The following is an 18,918-nucleotide window of genomic DNA, read 5'->3' as shown; positions in this document are numbered from 1 at the left end:
AGGTGAAATAACATACCTAAACCACTCATAATAGGTGACTCTATAGTCAGGCACACTGACGTCCCACTCAGTAGACTAGACAAGCAGAAGGTTACTGTTAGCTGCCTGTCGGGAGCCAGAATCTGCCACATAACACAAGCACTCAGGTCACTCCAGAACAAGTACAAATATGACTCTGTCATTGTTCATGTTGGTGTGAATGACCTGAGACATACCTCCCTGGACTACATGAAAAGAGACATGGAAAAGCTCTCTGATCATGTAGCCCAGGCTGGTATGACCCTGATCCTGAGTAGCATCTTGCCCGCACCAAGAATGATACCTCAGTATAAAGAGAAAATGATCAATTTCAACAATTGGCTAAGCTTCTGGTGTCATTCAAAGGGGATCCAGTGTCTGTCAGCCTGGGACGACATGCTGAATAAGCCGCATTGCTTCGCAAGAGATGGCTTGCACCTGTCAGCCCTAGGCTTTCAAATACTGGCCAAGGCTCTTGCTGCCCCCATAGTGCCTTTTTTAGGCAAGGCTCAAAAGTCAAACCCACCTCCGTAAACAGCACAATTAACAAAAAACTGAGGGTTATGCTACTCAATGCCAGGAATTTAAATCTCAAAATGCACGTGCTCGAAGCACTCCTCAATATGGAGACTGTTGACATCTGTGCAGTAACTGAAATGTGGTTCAAGGCTCCAGAGAGCACCCCAGCACTACCGGGCTACAACTCGTACCACACGTTTCGGCCACAGAACACGGACCGAAACACAAAAGGGGGGGTGTATCCATATTCATCAAGGATACCTACACCTCTAGGTTAGTGGCGCAGCATGATACCTCTGAGATCATCCATGTGCAACTAACATCGTGCAAATCTGCAATGCAAATTGTGGCTTGCTACAGATCACCCACCATGACCCAGGACCACCACTCCACCTTTCTGGAGACACTGGAAAACATGAAGGTCCTACCTAACATCCTGATATTGGGTGATTTCAATTACCCTGCCATTAACTGGGAAAACTACTCGAGTACAAACTCCCAGGCCCAGCGCTTCCTGGAATTCATCAACTCAAATGCCCTGGATCAGCTGGTAAACTCCCTACTAGAGGTGAAAATATATTGGACCTGGTCATCACAAACATGGGCAACAGGTGTTCTACACCGGAGGTCAACCCGTCACTGGTTAGATCAGACCATAAACTAATTACTCTAGATATCCACACCCCACTACCACCCCCAACTAAGCAAACTACAGTAAAAAACTTTTCTAAAGCAAACTTCACCTTACTTAAGACAGAGGCGGTAAGTTTCACAGCCCCCATGCTAAAATATAACGCTGCCCAAGATGCAGAAACCTTTACAAATGCACTCTATGAGCACCTACAAGGATGCATGGATCATGCTATCCCTAGCAATACCAAGACTCACTCCTCTAAGAGAAGGAAACCAGTCTGGTGGGCCCCTGTCATAAACAGGCTTTACAATAGAAGGAGGAAACTAGTTCGGAAAAAAAGCAAATCCCAAGAAGGAAAGACATCCTTGATCAGTATGAGTAAGAAACTAAGGTCCCTCATAAAATCATCCAAGGCTAACTTTGAAAGAAAAATAGCCAAGGATTAAAAAGATAACCACAAAGCCTTCTTTAGCTATGTTAAGAATCTAAGTGGCAACTTGCAGATATGCACTGAACTAGTGCAAAATAGCACAAAATATACTGAACCTACTGATATTGCCAGCATCCTGGCAGATAGATTCAGTGTAAACTTCACCCCCCTCTCACCCCCATAACAGTACCGGAAAAGTGTAGTGTCCCAAAAATCACAGACGCACAGGTGAAAATAGCCCTTTCAAAAGCCAAAAACACAGCGTTAATGGGGCCAGATGGTGTCACAGGCCGCGTCTTGCACGAACTACAGAACAAACTAACCCCCCACCTAAACACGCTGTTCATCCTCAGCCTCTCCACAGGCTACGTGCCCATAGAATGGCACACAGCAATGGTTATTCCACTTCACAAAGGAGGGACCACAACTGACCCTGGTAACTATCGCCCCATAAGCCTGACTAGCCTGGTCTGCAAGGCTATGGAGCGCATCATCATGGAACTCATTAACAAAGACATTGGGAACCTCCAAACACTTGACCCAACCCAGTTTGGCTTTGTTAGGGGGAGATCATACCTACTAAACCTGGTTAATTTCTTCGAGACAGTCATCAAGGCCATAGACAAGGGAAAGGTTGTTCACACAGCCTTCTTTGACCCTGCCAAGGCTTTCAACACCATTCCTCACTCAAGTATTACAGGAAAAACTCACCAGCCTGAACATAAACCCCTACGTCACGAGATGGGTTGCAGACAGAATTTACATGGTAAGAATAGCGGGCTCCAGGTCTGACTCTAAACCAGTCACAAGTGGTGTCCTGCAAGGCTCAGTCCTCGGTCCCCTACTGTTTGACATGTACTTCTCAGAAGTACAGGCAAACACAGGAGGAATATGGCTAACCAAGTTTGCCGATGACTGCAAACTGGTAGCCATAATTGACTTTCCGGCTGACACGGACATCCTCCAAAAGGGCCTTACTGAGCTGGACACCTGGTGTCAAAGTCATGGCCTCAAGCTAAATGCCAAAAAATGCATAGTCATCCTGTTTGGTAAAAACAAAACACCCACGAATTACCACATAGGTGGAAGCCCCCTTAATACAGAAGAGGTAATAAGAGAGCTGGGGACCCAGGTAGATAGTAATCTCTCCTTTGTTAATCATATTGCCAAAGTAGTTAGGATATCCTGCTATGTGGCCCATCTAATTACTAAAGGGTTTGCATCTAGAAATAAAGAGGTTATAGTGCCCCTCTACTCGTCACTCATCAGACCCATCATAGAGTACAATGCCCCATTTGGGATGTACCTCACAAAACACCTCCAACAGCTGGAGAGACCACAAAAGTACCTCACCAAGAGGATTACTGGCCTCAAACATATGTCCTATGCAGTCCGACTGAAAAAACTCCGGCTGTACTCAGTGGCGTATCGCTTACTCAGAGGTGATCTCTGCCTGACTTATAAAGCCATGTCTAACTCAGAATTGATGGACATGCTCCACCTAAAGAAATCCAGGTCACCGTGAGCCACGCGCTGTAGTGAGGCAAACTTCGCCACAACAATAAATAGAACATGTTGGAGGGATAGATTCCTATCACAGAGACTCCCCATGCTTTGGAACAAAATTCCAAACTACATTAGGCAGAGCCCCTCACTAGCATTCTTCAAGAGAAACCTTGAAGAGTGGATGGGTAACAGAAAATACATCCCTGGGATCACTTCATTGGCTCTACTTGACAGAGGATCAGTTAATTAATCAATGGGGCGATGATAGCCAACACACACTGTATAGGCTTATAAATGCCCTCGGGCAGATAGCCTAGTACCTACCTATGAACCTATGAACGTGGACATAAAGTATTAAAATAAACAGTATAAAACATAATAACTATTTACACTATATACAAACATCCATAATAAATATTTGTTTTATTCAAGAAAGGTAATCAATATTTATCTAACAATCTTTCCAATTTTTGGCAAGCTAGTCTTTTGTGTGTTACATTTGATGATCTCTGATAAATAGTTTGCATTTCTTTTTTACATACAGATTTTGCTATTGAGATAAACTCAGTAAACAAAAGATCTTGCTTATTTTTCCAGTTCAATGTAATTATTTTTCGAGCAACAGCTAGAATTAACCAAAGAACAGGTAACTGATGTCTAGGAATTACACTTGGGGTAGGAACATTGAATAATATCAAAGAGCTAGTAATCTGACAGTTATCAGACCACAGGGCTTTTGCAAAATGTCTAAAATCACTCCAGTATTGTGTGAGAGTTCTACATTCAATGAACATATGAACCCAGTTGGCTTCAAGAATATCACCACACCTCCAACATTTGCTTTCATTACTCTTGGTTATAAGATTAATTCTGTATGGAGTGTAAAAGCTTCTATGAATAAATCTCCAAGTATATTGTCTCCAATATAAAGATGATGAAGTGTTTTTTATTGAATTTAATAACTTTCTTATTATTGTTAGATAAAGGTTCACCATTAATCATTATGGAGTAATTCCAAAAAGCTTGGTCATAAGTAATCAAGTCTTCTCATAGGATTTTATATACAGGTGATATGCTTAATTTATGTTCAATGTTCATCGAACTGCACCATATGAATAGTTGTATCAATCTTGGTATAATATCAGTTTCCAGATTTATTGACACTCTCACTTTATTTTCAACAAACTGTCTTAAAGATTGAATACAGAGCCAATTATCTTGACATACATTATATCTGGCTAAGAGAAAGTTCATTGGTTGGGTGTTCTTATTGTCTAAACTGGTGCCAAAACTTTAAATTATTCTCTTTGAGATTCCGCATGTTATTGATATTGAAGGAATCTAGGCAATCTGGTGTATAAACTATGGGAAATGTAATGGAAAAGGTGTTCTTTAAACTATAATTGTTGTCAATTATATTTTGGAAAATATAAAATATTTGGTTTATACCATGTGAGAAGTGGCTAAATTTCATATTATATAGGAAATATTCACAGAGCATCCAAAATATTTTATTAATTCCAAAGGTTTCCTTAAACTGGGTTTCTGAGTTCTCAGAAGAGGTTATCTATATTTCATATAGTTGTTTCCAGCTAGAGGTGTATATGGATGAAATCCAGTGTAGTATTATGTTAATAATAACAGATTTAGAATATAATTCTATGTTGGGAAAGCCAATCCCATTTCTGCCCCAGGCTCTAACATGCCATTTATAGGCTATTCTTGGTTTCTTTGGGAGCCATAGAAAGGTTAGTAATAGGGAATCTATTTGTTTAAAGAATTTCTTAGGAGGAGGTAAAATCAATGAGTGTATGTAAAATAAAATCTTGGGCAAAATAATAAATTGTTATTAATGTAAGTCTGTCTTCCATGGTGAAAAACATTTTGTTCCACTTTTTAGTCAAGTCACTGATTATAGCTACCAGTTTAGAAAACACACATTTTTCAGATTTGTTCAGAATGTATATTTCTGTTTTTGCAGAATGTCAGGTAATATGTAATAATATGTAACAAAAAATGGTTAATGTCACTATGTGGCACATTTTCAGTTTCCATTGTACAACCTGAACATAGTAGTACACTTGTCAAGATCTTATTCTCATGACACCAGGGTCTGAGTTTCAATCCTGACTTCTTGTCACTGTCTTTATGCAGTTGGTATGTTCTTCCTGTGTCTGAGTGGATTTTCACCAAGTTCTCTGGTTTATATCCAAAAATAAATACATAAATAAATATACTGTTGATTGTACACTGAGCTGTGACTAAAGTGGGATTCATAAAGACTAATCTGGTTAACAAATTAGTTAAAATACATGGCCATTCTGTATCCCTGAAATGATAGTCTATGCTATTATATAACTTTGGATTCATGTCATATGATCGAATGATTAAAACATCGAACCACACTTCAGTGAGATGAGAACATCAAACTTCTTAAGCATTGAAAGCTGGCATCGGCGAATCTCACTATATCAAATAGCAATAGTTGGCCACAGTAAACCTCAGAACTGACTGACTGCACTAACTGAAAAGCTAGAACAGCAGTGTTTTTTAGTATATATTGATGATGTTGGGTATTAGCCAATGCCTGCAATAGTTTGTGATGAATGAGGGAAAGGGACAGAAACTGTTAGACATACATCTCAACTTCGTACCTTAAGAGTGCTTGTTTGACTTGTTGTTCTCTGCCTGACTAGTGTTGATTTCTGTTTGCATTTGATTTTGAAGTTTTTCATTTAAGGTTTGGTTACTTCTATTTTTATCTGTCTCTTATATTGCATTTATTTTGTTTTAAGCTTTTTTTTTGAGTTTTAAGAGGTCTTGGCTAGGGCTAGTTAGAAAAGTTAGAAAATAATTTCTTTGCAGACAGTGAATAACATCCAGCTAAGTAGTAGGAGGAGCTGAGAAATAGCATTCCTCATTTAACTAGAAATATTTGGAGGCTTCTTTCTTTAGCTAGACTGTTTGTTTGACTTATTGCTCTCTGCCTGACTATTGCTGTTCTGTTGAGTCACTCTGGAAATTAGAGTCACTGGCATAGGCAATCTGCTGTGGCACTGGTTCTAAGAGAGGTAACACATCTACGATTCCTTCTGCAATCCATTCCTACACATTGTATGATGTAAGATCTCGATTCCTCACAAATGTCCTTCTCAATTCCTACACAATCATAACCTTTGGATGTTTGCATACTCACAACGTCTCCTTGTAACAATGGCCAAAGGAATTTACCAGTCTTATCATAGTACAACTTTTGTGACTGACATTTTCTAGAAAATAGAGCCTTAACCATTCTATTATTCTTTATGTTTGGTACTAACAATTGTTTGCTGATCGGAAGAGTCATTTGTGTTTGTCTGGACATCAATCTTTGAGCAGGTAAACCAAGCATGTTGTCTCAAGGAATGTTTCCGAGATTGAGCAAGTTAAGGAAAACATCAGCGCCATCTCTTTTGGATCAGTACCATCTCTCTTGGATTTCTCCAACAAGTAACTGGCACTACAAATTGCATGCTCAGCTAAACCATTGGTTTGTGGATACTCAGGACTACTGGCAATATGAACAAAGTCAATAAACTCCACTCCTCGCAGGTACGGAATGCTCGGCCAAACCAATATATAGGTAAACACAAGAGGCCAGCATAAACAGTCAAATACTTTTATTTCTTAGAAGATAAACACAAAACAAAAATAGGTTAAATTTCAAACCGGTTTCAGCCGAAACTGGTTTGAAATTTAAGCTATTTTTGTTTTGTGTTTATCTTCTAAGAAATAAAAATATGAACAAAGTCCCAAGACTCAGCAAATTTCTTGAACTGCTGACTAGCAAACTGTGCACCACTGTCAGACATCTCTGTGTGGACTACCATGGACAGAAAAATGTCTCTTCAATTTTGCAATGAATGTGCTGGATGTGAAGTTAGAAAGTAGGTCAATTTCAAACTAATATGAGTAAGAGGTTACTACACCAAGTAATGTTCACCATTCCATTCAAAAATATCTGCAGCAACTGTCGACCATGGTAATTCAAGAGTTTGATGTAGCTGAAGTGGGTTTTTTTTGTTGATATAGTTTGGTGTTGTTGCAAATTGAACATGCTAGAGTTTCCTTCTCTATAGCTTTAGACATAGAAGGCAAGAATACAATGCCTTTTGCCCTTCTTTTGGTTGAATCAGTACCTGGGTGACCACAATGCAAAATATTGATATATTCCGGTTGTAATGCTTTAGGAATTACCACTTTTGGACCTTTCATGATGATTCCAGCTTCTATCATGATGAGCTCATCTCTGTAAGAAAAATAGTGCTGAATGTCAAGTAGTAAACCAGTTTGTCGTGTTGGCCATCCTTGACTGATAACATTTTTCAGCTTCTGCAGAACTGGGTCTGAAGCTGGGTGATTTCTTAGTTCATCAAGCCATGAGGACAAAAAAATTCTGACTTCCATGCCTTCAAAGTCTGCTGTTTCATTATCATGCTGTTCTGTCATTTATCCGGGTGCGTGTGACAATGCATCAGCAAGGTACAAGTGTTTGCCATTTTTGTAAACAATATTGAAATTGTAGCTTTGCAATTTTAACATCATGCATTGCAATTGAGCTGGGGCTGTATGTATTGGCTTTTTCAAAATTGTCACAAGTGGTTGGTGATCAGTCCCTGTTTGGATAGGTCTGCCATAAATATAATCATTGAACTTTGAACATGCAAACACTACTGCCAAAAGTTCTTTCTCTATTTGTGCATAATGCTTCTCTGTTTGAGTTAAAATACTTGATGCATAGGCTACCGGTATGCCTTCTTGAAGACATGCTGCACCAAGTCCATACCTTGAAGCATCACAAGAAAGAGTTACAGTTTTGTGAACGTCATAATATCTCAATGTGGGTGGACTGGCAATGTTCTTCAGAATATTAAATGCTCTTTGGTATTCTTCCAGCCAGGACCAATTTACATTTTTGGGTGTCAGCTCACGTAATCGCACAGAAAGTTTACTCAAGTCTGGGATGAACTTTCCTAAATAGTTGACCATACCTAGAAAATGTTGCAAAGATGTGACATTCTCTGGAACTGGTATTTCAACAATTGCTGTTTGCTTAGACAGATCTGGTTGTAAGACAGAACTGGTAAACAAATGTCCCACATTCACCATTGCCCCCAACAATAATGTGATCTACTATAGCAGCACATGGATAACCAGAAAAAAATTGTTCCATGCCACATTGAAATACCTTACTGGCAGAATTAATTCCAAATGGCATACTCACAAATCTGTATATAGCAAATGATGTACTGAATATGGTTAACAATGAAGATTTGCCATCCAGGGAAATTTGCCAAAAGGAGCTTTTTGCATCTAAGACTGAAGTAGCAGTGGAATTTGACATGAGAGTGGCTACCTCTTCTACTGTATGCATTGGATGATGAGGTCACTTAAGTGCTTTGTTTAAGTCTCTTGGATCAATACATATTCAAATATCATCTGAGCTTTTCTTAAGAGCTACGACCATAGAGAATACCCATTCAGTCTGTTCTTCTATTGGCGTAAGGGCACGTAAATTCACCTTTTTGTCTAGTTCTGCTTTTACTTTACTCTGCATTGCTACTGGAATCTTCCGTGCTGGTCTGACAGTTGGACTTACTTCATGGTTTAAATTCATGGAATATATGACTGGAAGCTTACCAAGCTCGTCTATGAAAATATCAGCATATTCACTAAAAATACTCTCTGTAAAATTATCACTGTTACTCATGCTTATGTGGTGAACCTCTTTATTAGATGAAATCATTCCCATTCTCAGACTGTATTTGAGGCCTAGCAGTCACTGCACTTGTCTTCTGACATATAAAACTGCAAGTCTTAGCTGTTTCCAGCAGAATGGCATGTGAGAGCTGCTGCATCATCAGTTTTAATCTTTTCACCACCGCAAGCAACTAGTTTTGCACACTTTGCTGAATCAAGTTTCTCACCAGCATTTACTCTAGCAAACATTTGTGCTGAAATAACGTTGTACTTATATCCAGTGTCTACTTTAAGGTCTACAGGTTTCCCATTAATTTGTACAGTACAAAATATTTCACTCTTTGCTGACAACTGATAGCCTGCTGTATTAACTGTTTCATCAATCACAGAGACACCATCGACATAGAAAGTTTGCTCACAGCTCTCAAAGTTGTCTACAACCTCTATCTGATCTACTTGTTTTTTTTTTTTGGATATTTTCTTTTAATATACGCTTGTGACACTTTAGACATGCAAAGCCTTTTGAAATGATTCCACTTTTTACATTTGTGACATTACTGACCAAAAGCTAAACACTTTTCCCATTTAAGTTCATGGCTGATTCCAACAATGCGGTTGGGTATGGCACTGCATCTCGGCGTATATTTCTTTTTCATCTTAACTTTCTGCTGCACACTATCAACATTTGCACTAGCAGATACCACAACCATGCTGTTCTCATTCATAAGCATATTCATATGCTTTTCTGTAATCTCATGTATTTAACAAATCTCAGTGGCATTGCTCAATGTTAATTCACTATCTTGAAGCAAAATCTATCTTACTGCATCATTATTAATACCACATACATGACAGTCTTTTATCAGCTCATCTCGTAGACCACCAGATCTACTTGTTTATGTTTTATTTCTTAGTCGGTAATGTATGCTGCACTAGTTTCACCAAGCTTTTGACTTGTTATGTAAAATTTGTACCTTCCCATTGTAATATTAATTTGAGGGTTACACATTTCTCTGAATTTATGTTTTAAGCAGTCAGGGTCTTCCTGCATTTCAGCCTGTAACACAATATAGTGATTCTCCCCCTCCCCTGCATACATGGCAAGTGCATACACAAATGAATGTTCCCACTCAATGGCCTCTGAGCCAGCTAAATTGAAAAGTATAAATGCTCTTGTACATGTGTCTTTATCAGAAAATGCAGCCTGTGTGAAAATATATTCTTCCTCAAACACTTGCCAATTCTCAACAATATTATTATCAAACACTAGCAGTTCAGGTCTGAGAAATACCTCTGCCATAACAACAAATGGCTTTTAAACACAAGTATAAACCTGTTACTTGTAATTTGCTCAGTGCACAATAATCTCTCTAAAAATGCTTTACTTTAACACTGCAAATACCTCAAACACTTTGGACACTTCTGACCCTTTGAAAAGTCTTAGTTACTGTGAAAAAGTCAGACATTGTGAAAAAAAGTGGACATTTTAGCCTTTTCAAACATTTTAAACACTTTGGAGATTATTTCAAACGCTTTAAATATTATGCTGCTATCTTGGACATTTTGAACATCTCAGAAATTATTTTCAGCACTTTGAATGTTACACCACATGGTCTGAGACTGAAAATCATTTCAAACGAGTTTAAGAAACTTTGAATAACTGCTGACGTGTTTGTGAGTTCACTCCTGGATATTACTTCACTCCTATATGTGTACCTCATGGACTGTGAGCTGCTTCAACTTTGGATCCTATTCTGACACCATGTCACATGTCTCGTGTATTCAAATGAGACACTGAGGCTGGATATGCATTCAAGTCATTTATTATACATACACACATCAGGAGCTGTAACTTGTACATATACTTTGTACTTCATATTCTTACTGACTGACTTGTTACTTCTAACACACACACATGTGCAACTCCAGTCAAGCTTACATTCACACTGACAGACTACACAAAATGACACTGATCTCGCACATGCTTAGTAACTTACATGCAGATGCTGTCTAGCTACAGGGGCTGACTAGGTTCAATATTCATGCTGATCTACATCTGTCTGCATTTGTTTTTTTCCACCCACACATCCTACCATTACTGCAATTTTTTGTCCACCTTTCCACCCTACTAGTGTGCTCTTAAACTTGCTGGCTTTTGGGTTGCCCACCCCTACTATGAAGCAAGAAAGAGATTAATCTGATTTTGGACAATCCTCCTAGTCTCATCTCATGAGCCCATTCTACTGAGTGCTGAGAGGTCAGCTGGGGGCGCCCACCCTTTAGTCTCTTAAATTTAAATTATCTTCAGTTTCCTTCCTTCCCACTTGCTAAAAAATGCACTTTATTCAGCTGCTTGTACTGTATCTGTGCTTCTTCCTACCTTATTTTATTTTGCTTTTTGCTGCTTGTTCCTAAAGCGTTCACTTGCATTTATTCTGCTCCATGTATTACTGCTTGTTTAGCCTGATTAAATTGTGACTGTTATTCTAAGCCTCTTAGCACTTGGGCTTCAAAATAGTTATCTTACATAAGGAAGGTTTGCAGTCTACACTCTTGTGGCAGGAGAGGTAGCTTACACCCTTCTAAGCTGGGAATTGTTGGTTGAAAGCTTATTGTGTCTGTTATTCAAAAACTGTTTTAGTTCTGGTTTAAGCTCTTGGGCTTCAGGCCAGTTATTTTATATTAAGAAGGTTTGTGGCCTACACTCTTATGAGAGGAGAGGGTAGCCTCTGCCAATCCGGGCTGGGAACTCCTGGTGAAAGCTTATCCTGACTGTTATTCTGAAACTGTCTTAGTTCTTTCTGGTTTAAGCACTTGGGATCAAAATCAGTTATTATATATTAGGAAGGTTTGTGGTCTGCCTTCACCCTTCTGAGCTGGGAATTGCTAGTGAAGGCTTATTGTGCTTGTTATTCTAAGTGTCTTTGTTCTGGTGTGAGGTCTGCACTCTTGTGCCATCACTGTCTAGACAGAATTTTTTAACTACTAGAGCATCTAGTTTGCTCATACCTGAGTGTTGCTCATCAAGTTGCTTGTCTTATTGACTTGTTCAATATTTAAGTTTCCCTCACTCCTCCCTAGAAGATCAGTGGCCATGGATATGCACTTCCCAGCTGTCTGTGGCCAGTCTGGTTGAAATGGGTATTCTGAGACACTTGCAATTTCCTCATGTACACTGATCTCATTTATTTTTAATAAAACAAATAGTATATATGAGAGGTGTAAATGTACTTTAATGCTGGAGGTAAAACTCTCATATACAACCAAAACTAATACTGCAGAGGTTGTTAGTGACACTTGCACCATGCCTACTGCACATTGTAAAGACCCTACACATAAAACTACTTATGCTGAGGCAAATACAGGTAACGTTCCGAAAACACTAAGACCTCTTGTACAGTACAATCAAAGAAAGATCCTCAGCCGTCACATAAACACTCCATTAAAACACTACCCAGAGCTACACATAGTAGCACTGTATCCAGTGCCTCCACTGCTAGGCCCTTAAGGCAATCCAGCACACAGATTTTTTGGTCATTGATAATTCTATAGTGAGGTGCACCGATGTCCCTCTTACCAAACTGAGTAAGGAAAGAGTCATGGTTAGTTGCCTTTACAGAGCTAGGATCTGTCAGGTTGCACAGTCATTCAGGTAACTGAACCACAGGTACCAGTATAACTCTGTCATTGTCCATGCGGGTATTAATAGCCTGAGACATACCTCCCTTGACTAAATGAAGTGAGATGTGATTAATCTCACTGATTGTGTGTCTCAGGCAGGTATGAGCCTAGCACTGAGCAGCATACTACCTTCTCCAAGGTTACCAACAAAAAATGATTGATTTTAACAACTGACTTAGCTTCTGGTGTCAATCCGGGGGGGGTACAATATTTGAAGGCCGGGGAGGACATGATGACAGACTATGCTGCTTTGCCAAGGCTGGTCTACACTTATCCTCTCTAGGATATTGGTAAAGATATTTTCAACCCCGATATTGCCTTTTTAGGCAATGCCAAACTGATAAACCTACTGACTTAACTGAACCTATGAAAAAAATATCTGGAATATATATAACTAGTGGACTTTATGAACTATTATAATTACTTGGAGATGGCTATTGGTTTTATAGTATTATATTTTACTTTTATATATTCCAGCCTAACAGCACTGGCCATGCACTTATATTATGCATCATTTTTAATGAAGTTTGAAGTGATTTATTTTCATGTAACAATGAATACAATATGTTTTAATGATATATATTTTAGGTTTTAGTTATCAGAATGTATATTTTTAATATATATGTATTTTTCATATATGCACGGATATATTTAACTTAATATTAAGTATACTTTATATATTCATTTCATTAGAAGATGTCCCGATAGACTTTTCTGAATACACACATTGTTATAGCCAGGTCTTATGCCTAGTATAATATATACTGTGTGTTTAAAAGCAAGATAAAAGCAAGAAAAAAGGACATGATTGAACAATTAATTAGTTAATTGATTGATTGTATAAAATGAAAATGAATTGATTTTAATTATTATTACTTAATTGATAAGATCTTTTGTATAAAAATGGATGAATTTAAGTTGATATACAAACCTGAAGAAGCGTACCTTGGCAGTACGTGAAAGCGCTCGTTTTTACTAATAAATAGTGTTCATCTACAGCATCGTGGTGACTTCTGTTCAATTTTGTTTTCGCAATGCCAAACTGATAAACCTACTGACTTAACTGAACCTATGAAAAAAATATCTGAAGGTGGTACTGCTCAGTGCTAGAAGTCTTAACAAGAAACTCCACTCCCTGCAAGATTTCCTCTCCTTGGAGTGTAGACATCTGTGTAGTAATGGAAACATGGTTTAAAGTCACTGAGAGTACCTCAGTAATGCAAGGTTATAATGCTTTTCACACCATTAGACCAGCTACTGCACAGGAGGGAACTACAAGTGGAGGAGTGTCTGTATGTATTAAGACTAATCTCACATCCAGACTAGTTATATTGCATGACCGACTGGAACTCATACATGAGCAACTCACCTTATACAGGGTGCCAACTCATATCCTTGCAGGATATAGGTCACCCTCCATGTCCCAGGAAACCCATACTGCCTATCTCAATGTACTAGAGTCCCTCACCATTCAACCCAATATGATATTCATGGGGGATCTCAACTATCCGTCTATAGATTGGGAATCCTACACCACTTTTAATGCACAAGCCCAGCAATTCCTAAACTTTGTTAACACCAACATCCTGAAACAGTTGGCCATTCTTCAACCAGGGGTATAAACATCCTTGACGTTGTTCTCACAAACATGGGGGGGGGGTTAATGTTCCTCACCCAATATAATATCTTTGCTCATCAGATCTGACCATAAGGCAGTATTACTTGAAATAAAAATTAAATCTGGGGATCCAGCAAAACCAAAAACCTTTAGTAACTATTCCAAGGCTAACCTATCTCTACTAAGCAACACCCTGACTAAATTCCAAGCACCTTCAAATCCAGTAAGCACCACAGAATACACTGAGCTATTCAGAAAATCTCTGTACAGCCATATTGGTAGCTGTATAGAGCAAGCTGTGCCCACACATGTTAAAAATAAGACAAACTCAAAAGATAAGCCACACTGATGGAATCACACTATCAATTGGTTATACAACAAAAGAAAAAATCTTGGCCAAGCATAGGAGGAACAAAGCCATATATATACTAAAAGCCCCCTGACCAATCTAAACAAAAGTAGCTAAGAGGGTTAATTAAAACTTCAAAGGCTACATTTGAAGAAAAAATAGCTTCTCAGGCAAATGACAACCACAAAACATTCTACAACTATGTCCATAACCTCAGACAAAATAAGCAACAATGCACAGAACTTATTGCAAATGGTATCACTCACAGTGAACTGGAAGCCATTCTCATTCTTTTGGCTGACAGGTTCAGCTCAAATCCCCCTCCCCACCCCCCCCCCGATAGTCCACAGGAAATACCACATAACACAATCCCCAACCATTACTAGAGAACAGGTCATTAATGCACTTTCCAAGGCCAAAAAGACTGCATCAGTGGGCCCTGATAACATCCCAAGATGTTTAATAAATAGCATGAAACATGAACTTTTTAGTCCACCTAAATTACTTTTCAACTGGAGCCTTCAGTCAGGTTTTGTACCCAAGGAATGCAAGATGGCTACAATCATACCCCTGCACAAAAGAGGTCCAACAACTGATCCAGGTAAGTACAGGCCCATAAATCTTACCAGCCTCATAGGTAAGGCCATGGAGGGAATCATCATGGACATGGTAAATGAGGACATAGGTAACCTGCAAATACTGGACCAATCACAGTTCGGCTTTGTTAAAGGAAGATCATGCCTATTAAATCTGGTGGACTTTTTTAGAGGGTCACCAAAGCATTGGATGAAGGTCCGACTGTGCACAGAGCTTACCTTGACCTGAGCAAGGCTTTTGATACAGTAACCCTGTGATGACCCCTCTCTTGGCCAGAAATCAAGGAGCCTGAATCCTCACAACTGACACTGGAGAGGGATGTGCACTTGAAATAGAAATGGATACACTAAGCATTTCCAGATTAAAACTTATCTAAATCAAGGACAATTTCCCTTAAGAGCCCATAGGAATACACTCAGCCCGGGGTCTATATTTCTCTATAGCTGTCTCCCTCCAAGTCCCCAGTAAGACTCCCCACTGTTACAGGTGTAGGGTTACGTCCTTAGCCAAGTGTTCACACAAAGTCCTCCAGGACCCTCTCTGTAAACCCAGAGCTTCATGTCCCTGCCAAAAAAAGCTGACATACACACACTGAGAGATTTAATTTTTCACACACACACACACACACACACACACACACACACACACACACACACACACACACACACACACACACACACACACACACACACACACACACACACACACACACACACACACACACACACACACACACACACACACACACACACACACACACACACACACACACACACACACACACACACACACACACACACCTTGGAGAGGCGGGCACAGATTTACCTGCTCTGTCCTCATCTGCCCAGAGTATAAGGTAGTTATTACTGCCACGAGACACTCCACAATCACCTACTCTAAGACCCTTAACAAAGGGTGTCCAATTACCTCTCTAGCCCTCTTTAAGAGGAACTTGGATGACTGAATAGGAAAGAGAAAATACACCCCTGGGATCCCACCTGTGTCACTGCTGGACAGGGGAAACAGGTGCTGACTTTGAGGGAACATGGACGAAATTTTGGCTAGGATTATAAGGGCCTCTGGACCAATAGCCTAATATCATCTTATGAACTTATGAACCTATATTGTGTAGTATTAATACTAATACAAATAGTAGTAGTTGGCCAAGATGGCTAGGCCTTCTGGAGTGGCCCACACAGTGTCACCAAATAAATATAAGCACTCTCAAAGGTTAAGTACTTTCTACAAGGGCCAGCCACAATGAAAGTTTTAAATATATTTAATAATAAATAGTAAAAGAGCATGAAAATACTGAATATATATTTAAAGTAAACAGCACAGTTCAGTCCACAGGAAATATTGAAAAGAACATTGATGGATTGACTCAGACAAATAAAGAAAAACAATCTCTAACTTATGTTTCACTATATTCTTAACTAATCTAAAGAAATTACTGTTCCCGAATAACTTACTTGGGCAAGGCAAGATGAAAAATGTGAACAGTCTGTCTAGTCAGGCCCCCAAACAGAATACTCTCTTACTCATAGATTACTCCCTGTAGAATATAATATCCAAGATGGCTTGCAGAATGACCTCAGCTGGTCACCTGACTCTAGATTCCCACAATAGCTCCTCTGAATCTGAGACAGAAATTTATCATAGATGGCTACAATACACATATAAATGTTTATGGCAGTGCCCTGGAGCTTCCTCTCTTTTACTGTGCTAATGAACAAAGGCTTCTTCCAGACTTAACATGTCTGGTCCTATTCAGCACTGTGGGGTGGCATTGTAATGGTTTAACAGCTCATTTGCATTTCTCTTATTTTCCTTAAAGTAAGCTAACTGGTTAACCATTGCTGTCCTCTATCAAAAAATATACATTTAATTCAGTTATAATAATACATGTACATTTCTTTTTATTCCAGCAGGATGCCCTGTTGATACATTTTAACACAAGCAAACCTCAAAAATGCATTTTCAGTGCAAGCATCTGTACAAATCACTTTGATATACAAATGACATAATTATTTACAAAATTCCAGGCAGCTGTGTTGGCACAAGTCATATATCCACAGCCCTACTTCACCTGGCATAGCTGGTATTACCTCATATCATAAAAACTCCCCTCAGACATTATAGACAAGCTCACTAATTTAGGTGAAACCCATTTATCACCCTCTAGATAGCCAAATGGCTCACTGATGGGACCCAGGAAGTCAAAATAGCTGATGCCACCTCCAACAAGAGGCCAGCCACTAGAGAAGTTCCCCAGGGCTTGGTACTACGCCCGCTCCTTTTAGGCATTTATTTCTCTGAAGTAGAAGCAAATATTCAATGCTAGGAAATCCATAATCATACAGTTTGTGAAATCAAACATTCCAGCTAATTACCATGCTGATAACACACCCCTAAGAGTTTACACAGTGATCAGGGATCTAGGTATGCATATAGACAGTAGCCTTACCTTCAGCCACCATGTGGTCACAGTGGTGAGGAAATCTTTTTATGTTGTACAACTTATAAGTAAGGGCATGGCATTTAGGTCCAAAAAGGTTGTTATTCCATTGTACTCCACCCTTATCAGAACAGTCATAGAGTACAATGCTCCCTTTGGCATGTACCTGACCAGGCATATGGAGCAACTAGAGCAACTTCATAGGTTCCTTACAAAAAGAATACAAGGCATAACAAATCTGCCTTACGCAGAGCGCCTTAAAGCCCTTTCTCTCTAGTCAGTGTCCTATACATTGCTGAGGGGTGATCTATGCCAGTCTTTGAAGGCATTCACAAATCCCACACTTATAAATCTCCTACAAGTCAAAGAGTATCAGAAATACAAGATCTAGGGTTCTGAAATTTGTCTGCCACATAAACAGAACATGCTGGAGAGACAGATATGTGTTCCCGAGACTGCCCTTCCTATGGTATAGGCTTCCCATCCATGTGAAGCTGAGTTCATCTATTACCCAATTTATGTACAACCTAGACAAGTGTATAGGGAATAGGAAATTTACATTAGGCCTGGCACCCATGTCCGTTATAAATGCCTGTGCCTCAATGTCCTATTTGGATGCAAGACACCATTATTTTTTGGAGAAAACTTGACTAGGCTTAGAAAGACCCCTTGGGTCATTAGTCTAGTAACCTAGTCAATAAGAAATCCAGACAGAGTCAAAATTGATGATTAGACAGCTTCAAAAATGAATTGAATTATACGTACTACAAACTCAGAAAAAAACAAATACAGCAGTTTTTGCACTAACATGGATTTACTGAAGGATATAAAGTATTAAACTTTAATGTCTGGTATTAATGACTGACTGAAATCATCCAATATTTACAAGGGCAAGAAAAACAGACACTGGGGACATTCTCACAGCACAGATGTAAGTATGGTATGCATGTGTGAGAGTGTGTGTGTGTGTGTGTGTGTGTGTGTGTGTGTGTGTGTGTGTGTGTGTGTGTGTGTGTGTGTGTGTGTGTGTGTGTGTGTGTGTGTGTGTGTGTGTGTGTGTGTGTGTGTGTGTGTACATGTGCGAGTGTGTCTCAGTTTGTGTGTGTGAGTGTGTTTGTGTCAATGTGTGTACTGTATGTAAAAGAGTTAATGAGGGGGAGTGCCTGTGCTAACATGAAGTGTCTGCTGGTACTTTCAACTACAGTAGGAAAAGGCTTATCTGCATCACAGTAATTAATGGCAGTAAAGAGACACGATGTAAATTAACCAATAATGATTATTTTCCTCATTCCAGCTAATGTTTCTCTAAATTTCAAAATATCACATTGCAAAAACAGGACATTTTTACTGCAGCCCTTAACATAAGTAG

The 18,918-nt window shown here is 39.2% G+C and overlaps 1 protein-coding gene across 6 annotated transcripts in view; it reads left to right on the top strand.

The window, feature by feature from the left end:
• TRPM3 (transient receptor potential cation channel subfamily M member 3) overlaps positions 1-18,918 on the top strand; it is a 2,946,644-nt gene that overhangs the window by 2,729,707 nt on the left and 198,019 nt on the right. The window lies entirely within an intron of this gene.

This window comes from Protopterus annectens, chromosome 2.part2, assembly GCF_019279795.1.
Source record: "Protopterus annectens isolate FY-2018-M chromosome 2.part2, PAN1.0, whole genome shotgun sequence".
In the NCBI taxonomy this organism is placed as follows: Eukaryota; Metazoa; Chordata; order Ceratodontiformes; family Protopteridae; genus Protopterus; species Protopterus annectens.
This window is presented reverse-complemented; position numbering and strand designations above follow the sequence as displayed.